Source organism: Pleurodeles waltl, chromosome 6 (assembly GCF_031143425.1).
Source record: "Pleurodeles waltl isolate 20211129_DDA chromosome 6, aPleWal1.hap1.20221129, whole genome shotgun sequence".
Taxonomy (NCBI): Eukaryota; Metazoa; Chordata; class Amphibia; order Caudata; family Salamandridae; genus Pleurodeles; species Pleurodeles waltl.
In genome coordinates, this window is record NC_090445.1 from 711,099,736 (window position 1) to 711,120,469 (window position 20,734).

The 20,734-nt window shown below is 43.3% G+C and overlaps 1 protein-coding gene across 1 annotated transcript in view; it reads right to left on the reverse strand.

Moving 5' to 3' along the window:
- Nucleotides 1–20,734, reverse strand: part of HTRA1 (HtrA serine peptidase 1) — a 229,406-nt gene that overhangs the window by 92,761 nt on the left and 115,911 nt on the right. The gene's annotated exons all lie outside the window — the stretch shown is intronic.

Below are 20,734 nucleotides of genomic sequence, written 5' to 3' on the forward strand. Positions count from 1 at the left end.
AAAGGCGGCTATCACGTTAGATTTGTGACATAGGGAAATCTGGAAGGGCTGGGGCAGAGTCAGTTGTGTCTCAGGCTTGGGGACCTAGATATGTACGTATTTCAGAAAGGCAAGCAAGCCTAGGGCAGAGTCAGTCTTGGACAGGAAGATGTTTCTGAAAGGCCGGCAGGGCTGGGGCAAAGGAGAGTCGCATTAGGGTCAGATAAAGCTGGTGGCTCTAAAATGGCCGTAGGGCTGAGAAACTATCGGTCATTTGATGGGCCCAGACATACTGGTGCTTTTGGAAGGACAGTAGGTCTGGAAAACAATCTGTCACATTCTGGACTTGTCGTTAACATAATGTATGGTACTATAACTGGGTAACTCTAAGTGAAGGGCATGTTTTCACTGATGGGTTGTCAAATAGACGAGAGAAGATAGACTTGTCTATGCTGTCACAAAAACAGCGCCGACACAAATCCTTGATATTCACATTTTATCTATATACAATTTTATGTTATATATGCCACCTGCCCCCAAATCAGGCAAGGGGTAGAGATAAATTTGGGGGAGGATTAGTGGGTTAGTCATACATAACATGCCCTGCCTGCCAAACGTTAAAAACCAGGCCTCGGGAAACCCACTCCCGCTGCCCTTTAAATATACCCTCTTCATCTCCTAGCTGAAAAATAAATACCTAGCTTACTGCCACTTACCTACACCACCCTTTGAAAATAATCTTACACAATCCAAATATAAACAAAAAAAGCTGCCCTCCTGCCTACCCCTGCCTCCCTCTGTGCCATCGCACACCCTTCCTGCCCATAGCTGCACACTCTGGTCTGGTAGCATGCCCACCGCACCTCTGTGAGAGCCGCATGTCCGTGCAGGGTGTTTGGTCCTGTCAGTACTAGTCTGCAGACCCGCAGGGCCAGAAGGAGAAGGCAATTACCCACTGTTGTTACATCCCAGCAGTAAATAACTGATTTCAGTCGGGTTGTTCACGATAGAGGCTTCCTATAGAAGTCATGTGTGACTGCGAATAATGGGGATATTAATGAATTCATTTTACTAGAAGCAACAATTGTGAGTAAAGAGAAGTTGCTCATTTGATTCTATATCCAGGGTTTTTTAGAGGTCTGTTACTGTTAGACTGTCACTGTATCTTTTTAGTCGTTTCTCATTTTAAGAAAGGCTTTTGCTTTCTTTATGTTTTCTGTCTATTAGAACTTGTCAGGCAAGCATTGTCACATCAGATCATTGGAAAACAAACTTTGTTTGCTACTCCTGCGAGATAATGAAATAATTAACCAGGCTTTGAAAAGCCTCATTTAGTGAATGGCTATTGGACCCATATGTATCATACAGAAATATAGATGGGTAGTAATGAATAATTGGGAAGTTTTTTCACTGAGGGTTTCTGAATGACATCGAAAACATAACGAGAGGGAAGCCCGAATTGTCCTTTATGTCACTCAGAACTGTAGGGTGAAAAATAGCCCACTTATTCTTTTTTTCCAGACTAAAGCTTATTGTTGGGTAAGGCCCTAGCATCATCTGCCTCTGTCTTCAGCTGCTATGCAGGGGTTGCCGAGAAATGTTGGAGCCATACATAATAAGATGGCCTACTCTTCCTGCCCCAAATGTAAAAACAAAAATACCTGGCCTCTTACCACTCACCCCTAATACCCCTTCTCCTCCCCACTCAAAGTTATGGTCTTTGCTCTCCATGGGAGCCGAGAGACAGTGCTAACAGGCTCTCTAAAATCTTGTTAGAGTATTATAGAATTAATTTATCCCACAGCAACAGTGAGAAACAATTGTTGTAGCATCAATGGGAACCAACTTTCGTTTCCCACTGTGCTACGGCAGTGAGGTGACTGGTCTTTAGACAAATACCAAATTAAAAATATTGGGAGACATAAATATTGGAAATTAAATATTGTAACATACAAATATCGTGATGCACAAATGTCATTGACAAGAATAAAATTGTTTGATAGTGTTTGAAAGAATATTGGTGTTTTTAAAATAGTTTTCAGTAATATAGTTGTTAAAAATATCGTTTACATTATTTTAATGTGTTTTACTTGATACAATAATTTTATGTTTAATTGTTGTTTATCACTTCAGTTGTATTTTATTCGGCACAGCATGTGGCCATAAAAGATACATACAATATAAAATGCGTTTAAAAAAACATGCAACCATCATAGAACCTAATAAGACATTTGAGAAGTACATGGGTACTAAAGGGCATATACTACAACGACGTGCCAGTTAATTCAACTGATATAACCTTGGCATGTTTTGACAGTACAAAGATAGTAAAGTGCACACAGTAGGATAGTGTACCAAAAGGTTCCAGTAAGTATACTCATAGCTCAGTACAATAAAAACAACATGAGATAAAAAAAATGCATGAAGTAAAAATAAATACATCCCACATAACATCATGGTGAGAGCTAAAATAGCAAAACACAAATGCCAATATGCATACATCAATGCTCAAGTCAAAATGATTTGTGCTGCAAGGCTGCACAAGCGAAATCATGAGGTGCTCATACCAAGCTTCTACATGCTTAGCCCTCCACCGATCTCTTACACCTCACAGCTGTTTTAAAAAAAGGAACAAACTGTGTAAAAAACATCAAAGCTACCTTACAACTGAAGATGTAGCAGTGTGATCCTGCACTTGTGAAACCCTAGGGCAGTGGTTCCCAACCTTTTGACTTCTGTGGACCCCCATTTTATCAATACTGGAGCCCGGGGACTCCCACTGAATTATTATTGGAACCCGGGGACCCCCACTGTGTCATTACTGATAGCTGTTACCTAATATTATTAAATTTTTTAAGCAGTCACGGACCCCCTGAGGAGGCTTCGCGGACCCCCAGGGTCCCCGGCCCACAGGTTGGGAACCACTGCCCTAGGGGCTTTAATGCAGGTTTTAAAAAGTACCAAAAGAAAAGAACATACAATTTGAAAAAATAACATCAAAGGTATTAGAGTTCGCTCTGACAGCACATCACATGGTTAGGCAGAATCTTTACTTCCTTGAGAGCTGTGAAGCTCTGGAAAGCACAAAAGGCACCAAACTGAACCAGCCCTGAAGCGGAATAAAAGCGATCTCTCCCAGCGTGTAAGTTCCACACTTAAATACATAGCCGGGACATCCCGCACCAGCAAGGTATAATAAGTCCTGACAGAGCTTTTAGAAATCTCCAAACTTGTTCTTTGGGACTGGCAAAGCGCGAGGAAACTGCGCTAGGCTATTAACGTACGGTTCTTTTTTAAAGTGTCAGGTGCATTAAAAATGGCGGTTAGGCTTAAATCCTTGAAGGTTTTTAAAACATATCTCAGCCAGTGGATTAAAAGGCCTTTTTCCATACTAAGGCAGTCTAGAATAATGTCCCTGTTTAGGCCGGCTTTGGGGTTAGACCAAATACTAACCCAGAGCATGAGTGGGGCCAGACTAACTTTATCAGCCCTGTACTCCAGCCTTAGCTCTGAAAGAATGATTCAACTGGCGTGAGGAAGAATAAGGAGACGCCCCCATATACGATTTTCTTCGGCCTGCAAGGCACTAACATTGTGGGAACCCAAAACCTCGGCTCCATGCAAAGCTGCAGTAACACACTGGGTCCTGTAAATAGTCGAATGAGAGGAAATAGTTCCCCTTTCTACAGGCTGAGGCAATTGAAAAAACTCCAGCTGCCCTAATGAGTATTTTTCAGGAGCTAATAACCTGTTGCTGCCAGGAACCAGTGGAATCAAAGACAATCCCTATATAACTAAAATTAGACATGCTTCTCAAAGTTTGACCACCAACTGTTAACTTGCGTATATGTTTCCTACCTGGGCCACATGCAATGACATGCAACTTCTCAAAATTAGTGCGCAGGTCCAAGGTGTAACACACGAAGAGCCTTAGGTGTCCGTGTGATGTGTGATACATCCTCTGAATAAAGCAGCGATGGTACTGATTGGTTGGCAATCCCTGGTTATCCCGAACTATATCGCTCAAAAAGGAAGTCAAATTGTTAACATAAATAAGAAACAACAGTGGGGCCAGGATACAACCATGAGGCACCTTTCTGGCAAGCAGGAAAGTGTCTGACATTTCCCCTGGTGGGCCAAAACGAACCCTCGTAGCTACATTCTCTTGCAGGCTATACAGGAAGTTAACCAGGGACACCTCAACCCCTAGTTCCAATAGCATCAGCCAAAGCTTGGTTCTGTTTAACAGATGAATGCTATGGATAAATCCATGAAGACCAGATACATGGGACAGCAATTGGTAATGGTGTACTTTGCTATAATCAAATGTAAGTTAAGACACTGTTCCGCGGTACCCAGCAGAGGAAGGAAAACAAATAGGTAGGGGCTCAGGATGTATTTAAATTAGTCCAGGACAGTAATTGATTGAATATTACCCTTCCAATTATTTTGACTGTGTTGTCTATCAAAGAGATTGGGCGATAACATTTGGAGGACATACGGTCTTCTTTCTTAAATATGTTGACGAAAGTAGATAGGGCCTAGGAGCTAGGAATCTTTTTACACTAAGAACTATTGAGTATGTTTGAAATCAGGAGACCCCACAATTTAACATGGCATTTTATGAGATCCATAGTGACCCCATATGGTCCTGGGGCTTTGCCGCCTGAGCTGTGCCTGATGGCTTCCTGTACGTCTGTAAAGTGACCAGCAGAGCAGGGGAATTTCCTAATTTGCCCTGGAGTATCAACCCTAAACCATCATCTGGGGCTGCATGATAGATGGCATTGAAATGTGAGACCCAATCAGAGCCTGAAATATTGCACTGCTGGAAGGGAATGACTGAACATTCCCTATATCTAAATTTCTTGACCATGTCCCAAAACACTTTTCTGTTGTTCAAGAGTGCTGTGTATTCTAACAATGCCCAATCCTTCTTATTCGAGGCAGTCTTCTTAGCCTTCAGAATACCCTTGCAAATATTCTGAGCTATACAAATCTCCACAGGATCTTTGGGGATTGCAGTCAGTGCCTTTCTTAATTTTCGGTTTGCTGCTGGGCATTGTCAATTAAACTAACATAGGTTATCATGTACCCTCTGACTCGGTCTCAACAAGTGACTCTTAATACACCTGCATAGGAGATCATAATGATCTTGTGTTGCCCCTGTGCAGTCATCACCCAGACAGTCCACAAAAACCTTCAGGTGGGCTTTTACAAGAAGGGAAAGAGTGGCCCGTGGATCCTTAAGGTACCAAACAAGTCCATGACCATCACGAATATACTGAGTGAATGGAATAATCTCTGCGGGGCTGTCAGATCTAAACACAGGAAAATATCGTTCTGCTGTTAAAGCATTATGGTCTCCCAACTCTGTCTCAATGATGGCACCCTTTGAGAAAATAGGGGCAAAAATTCTAGTAATAAATAAATAGTTGATTACTGTTTGCCGTCCTGCTCTAAAAGTTACATGGGGCGGTCTATCTCCCTTGATCAAATCCACAACATCTACAAGATCATGCATAGCCAGATACTGACTTAACTCCATTCTCGTCCTGACAGATTGACTCCTATAAGGTCCACAACACTTGGAGCCCTTCCCTTCCAAATTGTTTCTCAGTTTGTCATTAAAGTTCCCACAAAGCATGAAATTAGGCTGTGATAAGGAACCTACCTTGTACTGATTTAAATTTGCAAAAAATGAAAACAACTGAGAAAAAGATGCACAAACAGAACTTAAAAGTAATTGTTTATAAAAACTAACCGAGGAAAAGTTAAAAGGGCTCAAAGTGTCCTTGATGAACAGTGACATATAGGCCGAACTTCCAGTGTCAACGACATTCACTTTCACGCTTAAGGTCAATTTTATTCATACAGAGAGTCTGCCCTTCGCCCTGCCCCATGCCAATGGAATGGTGGAAGAGGGAGAGCACGCAACACCCACAAATGAGCAAGAGGTAATGTCCCAGGTTTCCTGCAAGACAATGAAATTGTGTTTGGAAATGAGGTAAAGCCAGGCTGGGTTAGACAGTTTATCTCTATGCCCGGCAATGGAATAATACCTCATGGTCGACTTTGGGCCTTTCTTTGGATTCCCACCTAGAAGGGGACTTGAACAAAGCTCCTGGTTACACCTGGCGTTGTCCATCACACTGGAAAAAGGCTGGAGACTGCCAGCATGAGGAATGAGATAAGGTCTGTGAAAATAACCTAGTGGGGCCAGGGTAATATTACTTCTGATACCGGCCCTACTTATAGACAAAAACAGTAAGCTTTGTACCAAATGAATCAATCTAAAATTCAATATGACACAATCTCTGCAAGTATCTCATGGACCTGGTCCAATCCAACTCACCCTACGGGTCAGCAATATTTCATTTGGTGAAGTAAGAGGAAAACCCTGGTTATGGACAAGCCAATCCAAAACCTTATTTCGCCATTCCATGAGATGCTCCCTGATCTCTACATAGTGGGGGAACTCCCTTAAGTATAACAACATAGGGACAAGCGGCTGGAGGGAGGTTGATGGTGATTCGGTTAGTATTCATGGTGGGATCATGAGGCACTTGTGGGCACTAACGGATGGGTGAAAATCCTCTTGGCCAGCCTGAATTGCCCCCTCAGGTCGATGAACATTTCCAGGGATTGATGTGGACCCCAGCACCATAGCGAAATGCATGCCAACTCCAGGCCCACCGGGTAATCCAGAAGAAGTGGCACTATAAATGCAGGACTCTGATACAGTTACAGATGGCTGTTCATGGTTAGGTACATTTAAAAAGGGGGATGGGTTGCAGGGGTGGCCTTGTGAGGATGGTTAAATAAGACTCTAACAGTTTAAGGGCCTAAGCACGAGTTTGGGAGCCCACAGACCTCCAAACTCACAGTGGCGGTCAGACCGCCGCAATCCTGTCGGTCGGACCACCGGATTACTATCCTGGCAGTCGAACACCAGGGATCCCGATGGGCTGGTGGTGGTCAAAGTCATAGTCAACCACAGCAGTGCCGCGTTTGGCACCGCTGCGCTGATCGTGACTTTGCTTTCCACCAGCCTTTAAATGGTGGGGTCTCCCGTGAGAGCACCCTCAGAATGCACACTGTCTGCTATGGCAGACAGTGCGCATTCCGAAGGTGCTGTGTGCAACAATATTGGCCTGCCACTACACTGTTTCCACTGGGCACAAACATCGTAATATGACGTTTCCGCAAGTCAGCCCGGTGGAAACACTGTAATACGGAGATGGAGAAGCCGCCAGCTTGATGGCCCCTCCCCACTGCCGTATTGAAGTTTATTGGTTCAACCGCCCAACTCCTAATCAGGCCCTAAGTCTTTCCGTTAACTGAGAAAGTTCAGCTTTAACTTTTGCACAGAAATCCTCCATAAGGCACTCCGTGCTGGCACTCAAATCCCCTAAGACCCTCTCCCAGGAAAGAAGGGAAACATGGCAAAACTGGGGAGGTGGAGGCCTGAAGTGCAGAGCCCGGGGCCATAATCTGAGTGGCCTGGTGGATGTGGCTAGATGAGGCTCCATGCTTACTCAAGATACTCCGCGCTTGGCCCTCTTACAAGTTGCTGGCAATGATAAAGGGCTATTGGTATTGTTCCTCCCTACAGTAGGTGGATTGAGAGTGCAAGCAGCTTCATCAATGGATAAGCGAGCTGCTGCGCACGAACTGTATAATGGGTCAGGGGGCAAATCAGTAACAGCATTCTTTATATAATATTTTTATTTTTTACTATAGGTTGTCATTTTAGGCAATTTAGGATATTTTATTGTTAGTAATTTAAAGAGTGGGGTGTTGGGCTTATGAGGGATAGGATGGAAAGTTATTTAGGTAATAATTATTTATGAATTATTCAATACATATTTATTTATATGATTGATATTTATTATGAAAATTATGTAACTGATTTAGTTTCATTACATGTTGTTTGTTTAGGCTTTTAGTTTTGTAATGATATAGGGTGGGAATTTATGTAAGTAACAATTAATACACAAATTATTATTAATTGTTAATTATTTAATTGATTTTTAATTATTCCAAATATGGAATATTGATTTATTTTACTTATATTTTAGATGCAAAATGCTATGTTTGTGGGGGTCTGCAATGGGAAATTGAGTAATAATTAATTAGCAATTAATCATTTAATTGTACATTAATCATTTAATTGATTTTTAATCACGTAAATTATGGAATACTGATTTATTTCACTTATATTTTAGCTGTGCACTGCTGGGTTTGTAGGGATATATGGTGGAAAGATATTTATGTAATGATTAACTGTCTAATATTTGTATATTAATTACATTTTGAATTTTTAAATTATGGGATACTTATTTATTTTACTTATATTTTAGTTGTGGGCTGCTAGGTCTGTAGGTGTCTAGGGTGGAAAATTAATTAAAATTAAATAATTAACAATCATCTATTAATTGTTAACTAGTCATTTAATTTATTTTAAATATGTAAGTTATGGAATAGTGCAAACTTTAGGTGCGGGCTGCAAGGTTTGTAGAGGTATAGGGGTAGGAGAATAATTAATAACTGAATAACAATTATTTATAAAATGTTAATTATTTTATTGAATAGTAATTAAGCAAATTGATTGTTTTTAGTTTAATACATATAATTTTTTCATGGTATTTAATAATTGTATTCTAAGAGTTCAATATTTTTTCTACATTCAAGGGATTACTTATACACTTAATTTGTTTGAAGTGAAGTACTTCCCCTAGTGTTCCTTAGAGTGCATTAGGAATAGTAAGATTAACCTCTTTGCAGTTCAACACTGTCCCCACTGTTGTGTTGTTTGGACTGGAAATAGTAAATTTTACCCCTTTGAAATCCAACGCTTTCCCTACTATTGCTCTGTTTGGAGTGAGAATAGTAAATTGAATCTCTGTAAAGTGCAACACTTTCCCCACTGTTGCACTGTTTGGAGTGGTAATTGTATATTTAATATTCGTAGACTCCAATTGTTTTCATAATATTAGTTAACATATTTTATAGCATTAATTGTTTTATAGTATTTGTTTTTATTTCCAAATTGATTTAGTAAAGTTGTTTTGGGGGTATTAAAGTTGTAATATTTTATTTATTGCCTAAATTAATTATTATGTTTTTTGTTATTGAATTGCTTATATTTTTATAGTTCTATTGTGTATGTATTTGATATATATATAATAATTAGTACATTGAAAATAATTAATACATTGCAAATATAAAAAAATAGATGATTTAAAAATTAATAATTGCAAGACACATATACAAACGTTGATATAACTCTATATGTATATATAGTATTTAATATTAGTGGAATTTACTAAATGTACATCATATTACATTTATATATTAAAATATTTAACGTTTACTACATTAAACTCTATTTTTTTATCAACATTTTTGTGAATTTGTTTTAACAATATTAGTGTGAATGATATTTTTCTTATGATATTTTAGTACTTGCCATTATAAGTATAGCAGCATGATATTGTGGTAAACAATATTTTTGACATAATATTTTTGTCAACAGTATTGTTTACCACGATATTGTGTCAGTGATCCACAGTGTCTATCCAGATTAAGAAGCTGAAATTCACAATAAAAGGTTCCAGTGAAAGCCATACATAGCAACTCTATCAATGCTTCATTTTCCCTTATTTCCCCTTGTAGATACTGTTGTTACCTGAAGATAAAAACCCACATCATCAAAAAGGCAGTTGCCCAAAAACAGGTCACAAATACCTACAAGGATTGGCAAAGATTTTGCCTGTCTGCTTCTTTAATGGAGAGCTATTGGATTTTCCAATGCTTTTTCCCGAACCTTCAGCGAAAAACTAAAAAAATGTACATTGATGAAAATAGTATAAAGATGTTCATGCACATGTGCATGATCATGCATGTATGCTTGATAAAACTATGGCACATGCTCCACAGTGGTTAATCTGCATGCGTCACCAAGCATGCATGCACATATGTCACGAGGACCCTGTCATTTCGATTTTTTTTTTAAATTTACCATTACAAGATGGCAGATTCCCTCGCTTGCAAAAGCGAGTTTTTATAAGAGTGTCCTAGTAGAAGATGCAGCTATCAAGCCCTTGTAAATAGTAAAATAATTAGAAAAAAGAAGAAGATGGCCAGGGGAACAACAGAGAAGTGGAGACAGCAAGTATGCTTAAGAGGACCTGGGACGGGGGAGGAGGTTAGATGTCCCAAACCCAGAGTGATCCTACATGGCAGTGCACCTCCAGCATGCTGTCCACTGGTTAGCTCCTGACGGTATTGGAGAAGCAGTTGGTACGTAGGAACCAAGGAGAGACGCTGCTTCACACCTTGTTGATGTGGGTGCAAGGGTGTGTTCGAGCACACCATGTGTTATCTGGCAGGTGTGTAAGATCTGGGAGATAGTCATTACGTGAGTGATACACTGAGCCCCGTATGCCCCAGATATGCCATTGTGGAATGTGCAGCCATTCCTCAAAATAGCTGACGCTGTCAGTACAAAAATGGAAACTTGGAGGTTGCGACACTCTGCTGATTATGCTCCTAGACGTGACAGGGGCCGATGACTGATATCTAATGTTTATCAAGCATGGCGTGACACTACTCTGCATACTCGCAAAGTGGGAGGAAGTACTTGAAGACAGTCTCGGCTCACGGGGATTCCTGGGCGCGGGGTGGCACGCGGGGGGAGGAGGAATTAATAAAAATGTATTTTTTTAAAAACTTACTTATGCTCCCACGCCGCTCTTCTGCTCCCCCATCTCGCTGGCGCCGCAGGCACAGGTTTCCAGTCTGCCCTGCGGCCAATCCTGACGCTGGTCAAAGCAGCATCAGGACTGGCTGGGAGCCTGTGCAGGATCTCTCCAGCCCAGCAACTGCATTGCTGGACTGCAGAGAGCCCTGTGCGCATGTGTGTTTGGCCGGCCCGAGACGGCCAGCCAAACACACATGCGCTTTGAGGGGAGTGCACAGTGCACTTCCCTCTGCTCGTCACCTTCAATGTCCCACCACTTTCACAAGGAAGGGATAATAAACTCAGTTTATTATCCCTTCCTTGTGAAAGGATTTGCAGCAGTTGCTGCTGGTGGGGGGGTGGTGTTCCTCCGCCCTTATGGAGGAGCCACCCCTGCTTGAAGAGCTCAAGACACCAAGAGACTAGGAACAAGTTCACACAGAGGTGATGATTGTTACCTCTAATGCACATTTTAAACTGATATAACTATGTACAGCACACCTATTTGTCCCAGAAAACGCTGCACACTATATATGGTACCCGTGCGGACTGCTGCACCAGATGTAAAAAATCTAATGCAAATTTCCTATATGTAGCCTGGAATTGTCCCTCTTTGGTGCCCTTGTGGTGGGAGGTAACAAAGCAACTTAACAGGCCACAAGCTGGGCAGTGCAACATACCCCTAAACAGGTATTACTGGACCTGCTTCCTGCCCCTAACAACAGGAAGTTTAGCAGGAAATTTGTGTCTGTTGGTGAAACACCGCATAGCTATCAAGTGGTTGGCCGCAGAACTCCCAAGATATGAGGACTGGCTCAGGGATATGACTGTGAGCAGTAGCAGAGGAGGTACACATGAAACTCATCAGGAAGGACAAAAAAGTGGAAGATAACTTGCTGGCATGGGCTGCCATGTTGAGTGACCTGAGGGAGCCACCAGCTGATGGGTCTTGGTAGTGTACATAGTTAAGGCAAGGGCATGCCTACTGGTTATGCACGAGAGGGGGAGAAGATCCAGATGATAGAGGAATAGGTTGTACCTAGCCATTGAGAGAGAAGAGAATGAGATAGCATGGGGCCGTGTGTAGGAAAGTTCCATCTTGCCTGGCATGTTACCCCCATTTTTACATGTATGTCAGTTTGTTTTTGCCTGTCTCACTGGGATCCTGCTAGCCAGGACCCCAGTGCTCATAGTCTGTGGCCTGAATGAACCTGTGTAGTGACTAACTGTGTCAGAAACTTAGTGCTTATGCTCTCTTTTCCTTTACAATTGTCATTATAGGCTAGTGACCACTTTTACCAATTTCAATTGGCACACTGGAACACCCTTATAATTCCCTATTATATGGTACCTAGGTACCCAGGGTATTGGGATTCCAGGGGATCCCTATGGGCTGCAGCATTTCTTTTGCCACCCATAGGGAGCTCAGACAAGCCTTTACACAGGACTGCCACTGCAGCCTTAGTGAAATAACGCACACGTTATTTCACAGCCATTTTCACTGCACTTAACTTATAAGTCACCTATATGTCTAACCTTCACTTGCTGAAGGTTAGGTGCCAAGTTACTAAGTGTGAGGGCACCCTTGCACTACCAAAGGTGCCCCCACATAGTTCAGGGCCATTTCCCCGGACTTTGTGAGTGCAGGGACACCATTACACATGTGCACTACATATAGGTCAATATATGACGAATATGGCCAAGTAACATGTTTAAGATCATGGAATTGTCCCCCCACGGCAAATCTGGTAGTGGGGTGCCAATTCCATGCATCCCGGGGCTCCACTATGGACCTCGGGTACTGCTAAACCAGCTCTCTGGGGTTTTCTCTGCAGCTACCGCTGCTGCCACCCCCGTCCCAGGAAGGCAGAACAAAGAATTTCCACTGAGAGATGGTGTTACACCCTCTCCCTTTGGAGATAGGTGCTAAAGGCTGGGGAGGGTTAGCCTCTCCCAGTCTCTGGAAATGTTTTGAAGGGCACATATGGTGCCCTCCTTGCATAAGCCAGTCTACACCGGTTTTGACAACCCCCAGTCCCTTCTCTGGCGTGAAACTGGACAAAGGAAAGGAGAGTGACCACTCCCCTGTCCAGCACCACCTCAGGGGTGGTGAACAGAGCTCCTCCAGTGTGTCCCAGACCTCTGCCATCTTGGATCCAGAGGTGTGAGGGCACTCTGGAGGCCTCTGAGTGGCCAGTGCCAGCAGGTGATGTCAGAGACCCTCCTGATAGGTGCTTACCTGACTAGGTGGCCAATCCTCCTCTGAGGACTTTTTAGAGTCTCACCAGTGGGCTTTTCCACAGATAACGACTTGCAAGAATTCACCAGAGTTCCTCTGCACATCTCTCTTCGAATTCTGCCCAGGATCGACCGCTGACAGCTCCAGGACGCCTGCAAAACTGCAACAAAGTAGCAAGAAGACTACCAGCGACTTTGTAGCGCCAAATCCTGCCGGCTTTCTCAACTGTTTCCTGGTGGTGCATGCTTTGTAGGCTTCCTGCCTTCATCCTGCACTGGAAGCCATGAAGAAATCTCCCGTGGGTCGACTGAATCTTCCCCCTGCTTCAGCAGGCACCAAACTTCAGCGTCACCGGTACTCTGGGACCCCTCTCATCCTGACGAGCGTGGCCCCTGGAACACAGACAGATGGTGGACACAAGTGACCCAGACTATCCAGTGGTCCAACTGTCCAAATTTGGAGGAGGTATGTCCTTGCCTCCCCTCTCCAGACAGTAATCCTGTGCAATGTGTGAACTGCAGCTACAAGGGCTTTTGTGCACATTTCCACAAAATCCTGCAAGCACACCCAAGCCTACGTCCCCAGCACTCTGTCGTGCAATGCTCAGCTCCCTGAGTTGATCTCTGATGTCGTGGGACCCTCTTTTGTAGTGTTGAGACAACTACCATGTTCAGACTTCTTGAACCTGTGTTGAAGCACTTCTGTGGGTGCTACCTTTGTGTGCGTGGGCTCTCTACGTTGCTGAGAGCCCCCTCTGTTACCTCTCCCAAATAGCGACACCCTGGTCCTTCCTGGGCCCGGGCAGCACCCTTTTTCTTCAACCACGACTCTTGCAGCTAGCAAGGCTTGTTTGTGGTATTTTGCCAAGGAAACAACTCTGTATCCTCCAGCACTCCATGGGACATCTTCTGCATGAAGGCGAAGTTCCTAGCACCTTTTGTTTTTTGCTGAATCTTCAGCTTCTTCCATCCAGAGGCAGACATTTTGCACCTTCCTCTGGGGTTAAGTGGGCTCCTGCCCCCCTGGACACTTTCGTGACTCTTGGACTTGGTCCCCTTCCTTCCTCAGGTCCAGGAATCCATCTTCAGTGCTTTGCAGTCTGTTGTGGTCTTTGCAAAATCCTCTATCACAACTCTAGTGTGTTTCTGGGGAAATAGTAGTACTTTACTCCTACTTTCCAGGGTCTTGGGGTGGGGTATCTTGGACACCCTTAGTGTTTTCTTACACTGAGAGAGACCCTCGACACACTACACTAGACTAGAGGTCGATTTGTGGTTCGCATTCCACTTTCTTAGTATATGGTGTGTGTTGCCCCTAGGCCTATTGCATCTTATTGTTTTCTACATTGTTTGCATTACTTTCAGACTGCTTTACTTACCTGATTTTGGTTTGTGTGTATTTTACTTACTTCCTAAGGGAGTATATCCTCTGAGATATTTTTGGCGCATTGTCACTATAATAAAGTACCGTTATTTTTAGTAACCCTGAGTATTGTGATTCTTACTATATAGTACCTATATGATGTAAGTGGTATAGTAGGAGCTTTGCATGTCTCCTCGTTCAACCTAAGCTGCTCTGCTATAGCTACCTCTATCAGCCTAATCTGCTAGAACACTACTAATAAGGGATAACTGGACCTGACACAAGATCTAAGTACCACTGCTACCCACCATAAGCCAGGCCAGCCTCCTACACCGTGGGAAAGGGACCTGTCCATTCAAGAGCTACAAATAGGGCAACATATGAATGAAGGGTCAAGGCCTGGGGGAACACCCTGGTGAATACATTTGCTTGTTAATTGTGACCACTGTCAGGAGCAGCGGGAGGGGGGATGTTGGGGTACAGTTTTGGATAGAATTGTAGGACGATACATGACTGAATAAATGCTCTACTATTTATGTCTATGCGATATATGTCCTTGTAAACCTTAATAAAAACTATATTTAACAAGCATTTGCAATGCAATAGGGTCTCGCATTTCTCCGAGTTACAGCTATTAGCAGTTGGAAACTCCCAACAGGACTTTTCTTGCCACATCAAATGGAAAAAACAGCGCGATCCCGCTGCTACAGTTCACTCGTACGGACAGTTGAAGACGGCATGAATGTAGAAAGAAAAAAATGCAAAAAAAGAGTGCGATCGCACTGCTACAGTTCACTCGTAGTGAACCCTATCAGCAAAAGGGCAATTATGTACGTAACCAGCAAAAGTGCAATTAACTATGTAACAGGGTCAATGTCATGCAAAGCGCTAGACTTCTGCCAAGCGAGATCACGCTGAGAAAAAAATATAAAAAGTAGTCCACAAACCTGACGAGAAACAGCGAGCCTCGCATGCTTTCTGTACTTGGTCGCTGCGCTCGAGGAGGGCTAGCCACCAGAAAAGGCATGACTTATGCGTGCCTTCGACTAATGAAAGCAAGCAGATTTTATTAGGCACGCCCACGAACCAATAAAAAACACTGACCACTGACTTGACGTTGACAGGGCTCCGAGCCCTTTTCTAAACACTAAAGCGTCTCGCTGCGATACGCATGCGCGAGTGCTTGCAACGCAGGCTCGACCCTAAAGAGTAGAGTCGGTGCTAAAAGGCTTGGCTGTTGGCTTTGTCAATTATATTTCTGTTTAGAAGTGAACATATGCATCAGACACATGGACTGGCCTGGTTGACAATGTTCCACCCATTCCAAGCTGGCCTCTGGTGCGAACACAAGCATCATGACATATGTGAAAGTGTGCATTTTGACATACGTGCGCATCGTGATGGTAATGCACAAAGGTCATTTTTATTTACCATTCTAACATAGCGGACGGTTTTGTTAGAACAGTAAATAAATAAAAGTGGACAAAAAGAAAAGTGTGTGCTAGTGCACACACAAAAAAGGAAGTGAGCGACCCTGCAAAACTTTCCAGCTGCGAGGCAATCATTAAAGAAATACAATTAAAATAAGATGATAAGAAAAGGGTTGGCGAGCATCAGGAAGATAAATGAAATTTCGCAGCAATAGGGGGGAAAAAGGAACATAAAATAAAAATAAAAAAGTCACGGGCAGCAGGACGGGGCAGGGAAACGTAGGAGAGAAGGGGGAATGAAAGGAGTGCACAGGAAGGAAAAACCGGGAGGGAGCGCAAGTAAACATGCACTCCCTTCCAGTGGTGATTTTAAAATAAAAAATAGTCCCCTGAAGTATGTATTTGAAGGATACAACTCATCATCTCAGAAAACTGCGACAGTGAAAAGCACCTGGATGGGACGAACAAAAAAATGTAGGAAAGCCATGGAAATAAGAGCAACTGCGGCAGACAACAAAACCAGTTATCTTGAAAAGGGACTGGTTTAAACCCGCTTTATGTATATATAATGTATTGACAAAAAGTCACAGCAAAAGACATAAAAAGTAGTTCCATGAATGTGAGCAGTGGGAGCATGCATGTCACACAGTTAAAAGTGTGGTTAAAAAAAGATGTGCTCTGGTGAAGGGACAAACACAAGATGAGGGAGGAAACCACTGAATAATGAGCAAGTAAATGAGACTATAGGCACCCAGCCAATAATAAGCAATGGGCTGACCCAAAACCCATTATAATGGCTAGTATTTTCCACAATAGGTCTTTTGACCATAGACAAATGATCTGCAGGTGAAATCTAAGAACAGTGGCACAGAGAACTCGCCTCACCTTTGGACCATACTATGACTGCCCTCCATTCTTACCACAGACTTATTACCTCCCTCAAACCACTTTCACTCAATGGCAGATTACCATATCTGGGGGTGCTGCCATAGTTTTTGGGTCACCCCCAACCCTTCCCCCTCATAGAGCCGTAAGGTTAATAGAAACAATAGGTTGGACAGGTGATAAAATGGGATCGTGAAAACATCTGAGAGAGTGAAAGAAAACAGACGTGCTTTGTTTTCCCTGTCCTCTGCAACACAAGGGCTGGAGTGGCTATACCAGGCATCAGGCATTTCCCTGGAAGGGTGGGGCCAGTTTTGAAACTGCGCTGCTATATCGTCCCCGGTAACAAAAGCAGCAAGACAGCATAATCCACTCACTCTCATTTTCAGTCTCCCGGGGACAGCCAGTGCTTCACACTTGCACTTAACTGCTGTTTATGTGGGGGCTGGTCTGCAGAAATTGCCAGGGAGGCTTTAGGTTCCCAATCCGGCCCTGTGCGACACCATACATTCTTCTAAATGTTAAGCTTTATCCTAGCTCTTGAACTGTCTTATTATACACAGAGAACAGCTACCTAGATGTGTAGCTCCTTCTAGATATACAAGGCAATATCAGCCCTCACCTATGGCTTTGCTATTTAGTTCCTGCAACATGGAAAAGCACTGCGATTGATAGAGCAGCAGGGTCGTCACAAGGAAGGATGGAGGGGTTGATGAGGCATTATCCTTATGATTTCCAGGGCCCCACTTTTATTCAGCTGCACATATTTAGAGCTTTGTAATTGCAAAGAAGCCTGCCATCTCCATTCATGAGGCAGCCTGTGTGGCCAGGCTTTCAGGAATTCTTGGTGCTGGATAATGGAATGCAATTTGTGAGTGTGCAGATGATATCATTTTTAGAATCAGTTGGCATGGGACATTAAAAGAACTCCCATAACCACCCATATAAGATTGATCAGGTAGAACAAAGGAACAGGGTCCTTTGAGATTGCATTCAATGGTCTTTTGAAAACAAGTGTGATGTGCTGAGTGCTGTAAAGTGTGATTCAGTGGTACCACACCACTTTCATAGAACAAAGGGTCTCCTTTTGAGTTGTTATGTGGCAGGAACCATAGTCAAAGCTTTGCCCACCCTTTCCAGGATGTTGACGCAGATGAAAGAAGGTGTTTCTTTTTAAGAGCCAGCAAGTTTGATAACGACTAGTGTGCATGAGGCACAGAAATGGATTTTTAACCAAAAAAGGCGTTGTTTCATAAGGGGAATGTTTTGTGCATCCAAAGGCTGTGCCTTGTGAGAAAAGATGAACAAGTATCCTGACCCAATAGGGACTGACAGGTTTCATGGGAGTACTGTCAAGCAGGGCTAGACTTGGAAACCAAAAGCAGCCCTGGCAAAAACGTTAAAAGCAGTTTGCTACATCCACACTAAATTAAGTTTTGGTCTTAACGTCTGACACCCTAGTTGACCAGGCCAGACCGAAGGAAGGTGGGGTTGGAGCTGAGGACAGTTGGTGGAGAAAAATGCCTTGTACCCTCAACTGCAAGCATACCTAACTCATGCAATCTTGTCCTAAGCAGAAAGAAAACCTCTGTATAGGTACACACAGGCACGCAATAAAAGATATACACTTTGTTAGAAATTGAGTCTTTGGATGGCAGTCAGGTTGCACCCTCTCCAAGCAAGGATCCTCACTCTAGTCAGGGCAAAGGAGTAACACACCTGGTTAAGCCCTGCTCCCCCCTTGGTAGCTTGGCATGAGCAGAAAGGCTAAACCCAGAAGCAATGTGTAAAGTATTTGCACCAACAAACACACAGTAATACAGTGAAACACTACAAAACGGGACACCACAGAGGTTTAGAAAATAGTAAATATTTATCTAAATAAATAAACAAGACCAAATATACAATTAAAAATATGACTTTAGCAATTAAAAACACAAAAATAATGCCTAGAAGCACCAATGCTGCAATTTTATGTTAAGCGGTGTCATGACGGAGTTGTTTCCCACAATGCGATGCCACTGGCGCCGTCCACAGCTTCAGGTGCAGGCGGCGCCCCAGGTTTGGTGCAGCTGTGTCCTTCCAAAGTCGCATGGAATCGTCCAGCATAGTTTCACCGAATTTTACCAGAAATTCACTCTTAGGAGTCCAAGAACTAGAATGGCACCATCTGACAAGCTAGAGACCACAGCATTCAGACTCAGAGACTGGTTAGTGAAGCCTTTGCTGTCCCTTAGGCTTCAAAAACAGGAAGCAAGCTAAGTCCAAGCCCTTTGAGATTCTTTTCAAGCAGGAATATATCACAAATTCAAGTCTTTGTCCCCTTTCACAGGCAGAAGCAGCAACTGCAGGATAGCCCAACAAGGCACAGTCACAGGCATGGGCAGCACTTCTCCTAGCTCTTCAGATCTTCTCCTTGTCAGAGGTTCCTCTTGGTTCCAGAAGCAAATCTTGAAGAATCGAAATTTTGGGGTTTTTGGGCCAATACTTATACCCCTTTCTGCCTTTGAAGTTGCACAACTTCAAAAAAAGTCTCTGTTGTTTACAGGATCCTGCCTTGCCCAGACCTGGCCCCAGACACACACCAGGGGTTTGAAGACTGCATTGTGTGAGGGCAAGCTCAGTCCATTCAGGTGTAGGTGACCACTCCTCCCTCCAACTCTAGCCCAGATGGCTCATCAGAATATGCAGGCTACATCCCAGCTCCCTTATTGTCACTGTCTAGAGGAGATTAACAAACAGCCCAACTGTCAGTCTGACCCAGACAGGGAATCCACAAACAGGCAGAGTCACAGAATGGTTAAAGCAAGAAAATGCCTACTTTCTAAAAGTGACATTTTCAAACTAACAATCTTAAAACCAACTTTACCACAAGATGTGTTTTTAAATTGTTAGTTCAGAGACCCCAAACTCCTTATCTCTATCTGCTCTCAAGGGGAAACTTTGCATAAGAGATATTTAAAGGCAGCCCCCATGTTAACCTACAAGGGAGAAAGGCCTTGTAACAATGGAAAACAAATTTGGCATTATTTCACTGGTAGGACAAGTAAAACACATCAGCAAAGATCCCACTTTTAACATACACTGCACCCTGCACATGGGGCTACCTAGGGCCTTCCTTAGGTGTGCCTTACATGTATAAAAAGGAAAGGTTTGGGCTTGGCCAGTGGGTACACTGGCCAAGTCGAATTGGCAGTTTAAAACTGCAGACACTGCAATGGCAGGCCTGAGCCATGCTTACAGGCTACTCCTATGGGTGGCACACTCAGTGCTGCAGGCCCGCTAGTAGCATTGGATTTACAGGCGCTGGGCACCTCTAGTGCACGTTACTAGGGACTTACTAGTAAATCAAATATGCCAATCATGGAAAAGCTAATTACACATACAATTTCCCATAGGGAGCACTTTCACTTTAGCACTGGTCAGCAGTGGTAAAGTGCCCAGAGCAGCAAAAATCCAGCACACAGCAAAACCTGGGAAGTAGAGGCAAAAACTTAGGGGATACTACACCAAGGATGCCAGGTCCAACACACATCTTTTTGGTAAGGACCATTTAAAAAAAAAAACTTTCATAATGATAGTAGGGAGTGTGGTTTATTGCATCTAGTGTGAACAGGGCCAGCTTTAGGGCGGTGCGACCGCACCGGATGCTGACCTGGATTTGGGGGCGCTATGTTTATCAATACATTTGAAACTTGCAATTTAAAAGCACCTGCTGAAAAGTTCCTTGTGCGTCCAGCCTTCAGGAAGCAATTAAAAAGTCAAGATACCTCTTGTGATTAATGTTCCAGCTAGGGAGAGAGATGGGAGTTTTGTCTAGCAGTAGCTTTGACTCGCAATAAACTAGCTCAGAGAGTTAATATGCCTGCTTCAAAGAACAGAGCTATATGTTATGTAGATAGCTGAGTGAATTAGTAAAGTCAGCCTTTACAAGTGCTTTAAAACAAGTGAATGTATGTGAGAGACGGGGGATACGGAGAGATGAGGGGCACATTTTCGGGTGGTAGCTAGGGAATCCGATGAGGTGGTCATGGGGTGGGGAGAGGCGCCAAAAAAGAATGTTGCACAGGGCGCCACCAGTATTAAAGCCGGCCC